At 68.7% G+C, this 6,000-nt stretch overlaps 1 protein-coding gene across 1 annotated transcript in view; it reads left to right on the top strand.

The window, feature by feature from the left end:
* The first annotated feature begins 258 nt into the window (after positions 1–258).
* DNMT3A (DNA methyltransferase 3 alpha) overlaps positions 259–6,000 on the top strand; it is a 105,401-nt gene continuing 99,659 nt past the window's right edge. The window contains 1 exon segment of the mRNA XM_055327179.1: positions 259–303. The gene's annotated coding sequence lies outside the window, so the exon portion shown is untranslated.

Genomic DNA, 6,000 nt, shown 5'->3' with positions numbered 1-6,000 from the left:
GGCGCCGCGACCTTGGCCGCGCCGAGTGGGCTGGCCTCCACGCGGCGGCGGCACCCGGCGGGGGTGGCGGGTCGGGTGGGGATTGCGGTGCGGAGGGGCCGGCGCTGCTGTCCCCAGCCCCAGTGCTGAGGCAGGCAGAGCGCAGTGGGCTCTGGTGGAGGTCGGGAGAACTGCAGGGTGAAGGCCGCCGGGGGCTCCGCGGGCTGCCGGGGGGAGGCACTTGACACCGGCCCGGGGAGAGGAGGGGCCGCTGTCCCTGCGGCCAGTGCTGGATGCGGGGACCCAGCGCGGAGGCAGCGCCAGGTAGCGGGGCGCCCCGCGGGTCGGGGGGAGGGAGGGCTGCGGCAGGGCCCCCGGCGGAGTGGCCCGGAGCGCGGCCGAGGCGGGGCGCCCAGGCCCAGCGCAGGGTCGGGGCACTGCGGGGTCCGGCCCTCGGTCTCGCAGCGTGCCGAGACCCCCGGCGGGGCCGCGGAGGCCGGGAAGTCGGGCCGCGGGCGCTAGGACCGGCCGCGCGCCCAGGCCGCTGCCGCCGCGGCGCCCCGGGGCCCCCCAGTCGGCGCTGCCTCCCGGGCCGGCTCCGCAGCGCCGGGGCCGGGGCCAGCGCGGCCGCGGGGGGCGAGCGGCGGGCGGAGGCCTGGGCCCGCGGGCGGCCGGAGGGAGGGAAGGAGGAAGGCGGAGAGAAGGGGTGGGAGGGGGGGACCCGGCAGAGGAGGCGGAGAGAGGGAGCGCGACAGCGAGCGGAGGGAGGGAGGGAGCGAGCGAGGCAGGCAGGCAGGCGGGCCGGGAGGGAGGGAGGGAGGGCGCGCGGGCGGCGGCGGCGGCGGCGGCGGCGGCGGCGGCGGCGGCGAGAGCAGAGGACGAGCCGGGACGCGGCGCCGCGGCACCAGGGCGCGCAGCCGGGCCGGCCCGACCCCACCGGCCACACGGTAATGAGCGCCGCTGCTGGCGGCCCGGGAGGCCGGCCCGGAGGCGGGCGGGGAGGGCGGGAGGCCGGGCGGGGGGCACGGCGGCGGGCAGTGCCCGGCTCGGGGCACGCTCCCGGACCCCTGCAACTCGGCGCCGGGCGCTCGCGGGGCCGCGGCTGCGGGCGGGGACGGCGGGCCGGGCTGGCCGGGGCGGCGCGGGGGAGCTGAGGGTTTGTTTATGTCCCCGCGGGCTCCGCAGGCGCCCCCTCCCGTCCCGCCCGCTCCCGGCGCGGAGCCCCCTCCCCGCCCCCGCCCCCGCCCCCGCCCGCGCCCCCCGCCCGCGCCCGGCTCCGGGCTCAAGTTCAAGTCTATACAATGCCGCGGGGGGCCCCCTCCGCCGCCGGCCTCCGCCGCGGTGCCCGGCTCCGCGCTGCCGCAGGGGCCCCGGCCTGGCCGCCCCCGCCTTCCGGGCCCTGCCCCCGCCCCGGGGCCCCGCCTGGGGCCTGCGGCCGGGGCGCTGCAGGGCGCGGACCCCGACCCGGAGTGATCGGCTCGCGCCGCGGCCCGCAGGGAGCGGGGGAGGGGGCGGGGGCCGGGCCCCGCGCAGGCTCCGCGGCGGCGGCAGAAAATGGCAGCCTGGCACGACCCGGCCCCCCGCCCCTCCCCCCGGCTCCCGGCCCTCCTCGGCCCGGCGGGGCGGGGGACCCGGGAGGCCCCCGGGGGCGGGCCGCGGGGTGATTCGGGGGCCGGGCCGGGGAGCGCTGCGCAGCGATCCTGCTCCGGCCACCTGTGGCTGGGGGTGCGGGGTGCCAGCGGGTCTGGGAGGGGCGGCGGGGGTGGCGAGAGTGCCGCTTGGGGGGCGCACCTCCCCGCGGAGGGCCGGGCGGCGCGCGGGGGGGACGTCGTGCCTGGCTCCTCCCTGCCCCCGCCGCGGGCCGTGGGAGCCGGGGCGGCGGCGGCGGCGGCGGCGGCGGTGGCGGCGGCGCCGCAGTGTGGGGGCGGGGCGGGGGCGGGCGAAGATCCCGGGCCCGGGCCGCGGGGGCCGGAAGACGCGGGGATGGGAGCTGCGGGCCCGGGCCGGGAGCGGCGCGGGTGGGGGCGCCCCGGGTCGCCGCCTGCAGCAGCACCCCCGGTCGCACACACTCACACGCACGCGGACACACTCACGCACACGCACCCCCGCTGGGCCGGTGCAGACGTGTCCTTGAAAGCTTCGCATCTGCACAGTGAAGGACGAGGCCTCGCGGAGGCTGCAGATCGGGGTCTTCGGCCCCGCGGCCCCCCGCCCCAGGAGAGCCCGAGCTTCGGAGCCGTGGGCGGCCGCGGCCCGTGTCCCGCCCTCGCCCCGCTCCCCTCCCCCAGGCCGCCCTGCCCGCCCTCCCCCTCGGCGCGCGGACCGGGCTGGCGTGGGTCCAGGGCCCGCCCCCGGCCTCCCCCAGCCCCCCATCGCTGGGGCCCGCGGCCCTCCGGCTGCCAAACTGCATTTCGCTTTCCTGGAACCTCCCTTCTTGGGGGCACCCACTCCCCTCCCACCCCCCTCTGTTATTTCCCACTTTTCTCTCCATCCCCAGCGTCCTTCCACCTCTGCGCGGCGAGGCCCGCGGAGTAGGCGCTGCTGCCCTGGCTGGGGCGTGGGGGGGCTCCTTCCCCTGCGCGGGAGGGAGCCCCCCGTGGCTGCACCTTGACCCAAGATGGCGCCCAGCACCCAGCCGGCCAGCCCGGGCCCGGGGGCGGGGGCGAAGGGCTGGGGGGCCCGGAGCCACTCCGCGTGCCCCCTCCCAGCCAGCAGGGCCGGGAGCCTGGGCCACGGGCGCCCTCCGCCCCGTGACCCCGCTTGCCCCTCGCTGCCGTGCCCGGAGACTGCCATCAGCATCCCTGGGGGACTGTTGAGTCTTCATGTTTCACCCTGGGCTGCCAGCGGCTGAAGCGGCCTCCGGCCTCCTGGGCTGGCGGGCTCTGAGGGGATCCTGGGATCAGGTGCTGCTCTAGCTGTGCCTCCTCCCTTGCAGGCAGATGTGACAGCTGCAGCCAGGGAGGCTTTTCTCCTTCGCGTTGCTGGAGTGTGAGGACTGGCCTGCGGGCTCTGGGGAGCCCAGCTGTCAGGCGGAGGCACCCCCTTAGGGCTGCCGGCTCTGCTGGCAGGGGCTATCTTCTGGGGCTTTCCTCAGCTGCCGGGGTCTGGAGGCTTGGGTTGTCAGGAGTTCCTGCTAGGTTTCTGGGGTAAGGTGGTCCCCCTCCGCCTCCAGGTCCCGTTGAGGCGGTCGTTGGGCTGTTGACAGGCAACTCCGTGACAGTGTGAGTCTGCGGGCCTGGGAGTGCATGTGTGTACATGTGCTGCACCCGGGCGGCAAACTTGCGCTTCGGCTCTGGCACCTGCCTGCCTGCCTGCCTCCCTTCCCTGGCCCCACTTCTTTGGGCTCTGGCTCCCTCTCTGCACTCTTGTCCAGCTGCTCGGCACTCAGGCTTCAGCTACTCCTCAAGCGCATGGCTCCCGGCTCAGGCTCGGGCTCAGGCTGACCGAGCCTGCTGCCCATCCCAGGCACGGGGGCCCGCGGTAGAAAGCCGGCCTTGGGAAGGTGAATTCCTTCTAGATTCGAGCAGTGCCAGGGGCACAGAGCAAGGCTGCCCTCCTAGCACTGGAGAGGACGACCGCACTGTGGCCATCTGTCAGGGTGTCTGCGGACGGGATTCCTCTGTGGGGTGGGGGTTGGATCGGAGCTCGGAGGTCCATTCCAACTTTGAAATTCTATGGCTCTGATTCTAGTGGTGGAATTTCAGACCCGGGAATGGGGGTGGGGTGGTCTGTTTTCACCACACAGCGGTAATCCGGGAAAGGCTTCCAAGGAGTGGAGGTCTGAGCGAGCCAGGCCTCCTGGGGGATGGGCCCGTGAAAAAAAAGGGGCGGGTGAGGGGTGGGGGCCCCCCCGCAGGGAGACAGGTTTGTCGCAGGTGCCTCCTCAGAGAGTGTAAAAAGACAGCCTCCAGGTAAACCTTCACATGTAGGTTCACACGTAAATCGGTGTGTGTACATGATTTCCGAGGGTTCCCCCCCCCCCCCGAGTCCAATTCACAATATGCTCTCGAGTTCCTTGTGGATATTTTCCTATCACAGTCACACAGCACTGCCAATGGTGCCCTGCAAGAAATGCAGGACAAGTTAGAAAATCCTTGCCCAGGGTGACTTGGCCCCTGGGGAACTCACACAGTGTCCCCTGCTCCAGCTCTCTCCCATAAGCCTGCGGTCTCCACAGGATAAGGACCTCGACTTGGAGGCTTCTGGGTCCCCCATCAGACATTTAGTGGGACCTCCCTGGGTGTCTGCTGAACAGCAGGGGAGCTTGCTACACTTCTGCGGTTTGGGTGTGTGTCCTCTCCCTTAGCGGTGGCCCGGCAAGGCTCCTTCTGTTGGGAAGCACGTAGGGAACTCAGAATCGCCTTACCTGCTTCCTGATGGGTAATTTAAGAGTAGACCCCTCACTCCCCATCGTTGCACCTGAAATATTAACCATTGGTATCCAAGCCTTACAACTGAGATTTGAAAGAGAACTTGAAGCTCTGAGAACCCTTGGAGCTGGGTTGGGGGCTGTTTGGGTGTAGGACCAGGCCGGGGTTGGAAGTACTACCCAGAGCCTGAGGCCAGGATTGGGTGCCCGTCACAAGCTCCTTTCCCTCGTCTCTTCCTGCTGCTGGTGCGGGCCTGGGGTCCCTGGGGAGATGTGTGGTATGGCCCTGGGGAATCGTTTCCACTCCTACTCCGGTATCTAACAGATAGTAGCACCAGTCAGGAGCCCCCACCTGCCCTTTTGAGGCTGGCATCTCTGTGACCACGTTTTACCGCTCCAAAGGGCTTTCATGGTCAGCTTGGGTGCCACATTCCTTTCCTCCCAAATCTTGAGGACTCGTTTTCAGTCCTCTCTATTTTTCGCTTAAAAAAAAAATAAAAAAAACTCAAATCTGAGACCCATGAAGTATCAGAGATATGTGTGTGTGTTCAAGCTGACCTGCACTTGGCTGAATGTCGTGGGCAAGACAGGGTGTGGTGCATGTGTGTGTGTGTGTGTGTGTGTGTGCATACTTCCACGGACACGGTGTGCAGCCACGTGGGGAGAGATAGGACTTGCTTAGACACGGGCCTGTTTCAAGGCAGCTGAAGTGAGGGCCCTGGAGTCCGATGCTTCCCTGCTGCCTCGAGATCTGGACCACCTAACTTAATCGCCCCGTGCCTCAGTTTCCTCACCTGTACCATGGAAATAAGTTGAGGGTGTCGTGAGGACTCAGGGGTCGATGCGCATTACTCCCTTGGTGGAGTGTCCATGCTCAGTGTCAGGTGGCTGTGAGGATCCTCATCATTTGGGCAGCTTGGGTGGACCAGTACTGCGGGAAGTGCCCTCAGAAGCCTGTCCACCTTCCCGCCTCTTTTGCCAAAGAGTGGATGATGGAGGAAGGTGCTGGTTCTGATTGATGTGGATGTTCTGATTGACAGATCTGCAGAGGGGAAGGCTCCTCGGTGCCACTTAGCCATCTGTTCTGGAGAGTAACAGAGCACGTTGTCAACAGGTTGTCTGTGTACCCACCTTAAATCCTTCACGCTGTAGTTCCGGCTCTTTATTCTGATCCTGCCTTGAGCGTCTCTGTTTGCTTGTTGAACATTTCTTGTGGGCAGAGCCCTGTGCTAGGATTTGAGGGAACACAGAGTGAGTTTAGGATGAGCCCAGCTAATTGATGACCACAGACCAAGGTCACAGGAGAGGGAGAAATAAAGTGCTCAAAGAACAGTGAAGCCACAATGAACCAGAGGGGATCAGGGAAACCTTCTTGGAGGAGGTGGTACCACTGAGGTGGGGCCTCCAGGCCTAGGGAGGGAAGCCTCGCTGTGGGGGATGGGTGGCTGGAGGGTGGAGGAGATGCTAGGGGGTGGGGTGGGGGTGGAGTGGGGCCTCTGGTGAGCTGAGGGCCAGGCTGAGGCCCCACATCGATTTGGGGAGAGCAGTCCCTATGCTCTGTAACTCCTGCATGGCCCTGCGTGTAGTGTCTTGGTGGGGTGGGGAGAAGCCAGAGGGACGGATGGGGAGGTGGAGGGCAGGAGGGGAGCAGG

The sequence above is a fragment of the Nyctereutes procyonoides genome, unplaced genomic scaffold, assembly GCF_905146905.1.
Source record: "Nyctereutes procyonoides isolate TBG_1078 unplaced genomic scaffold, NYPRO_anot_genome, whole genome shotgun sequence".
NCBI lineage: Eukaryota > Metazoa > Chordata > Mammalia > Carnivora > Canidae > Nyctereutes > Nyctereutes procyonoides.
Note: the sequence above shows the minus strand (reverse complement) of the source record. Positions and strands in the feature narration are given on the sequence as shown.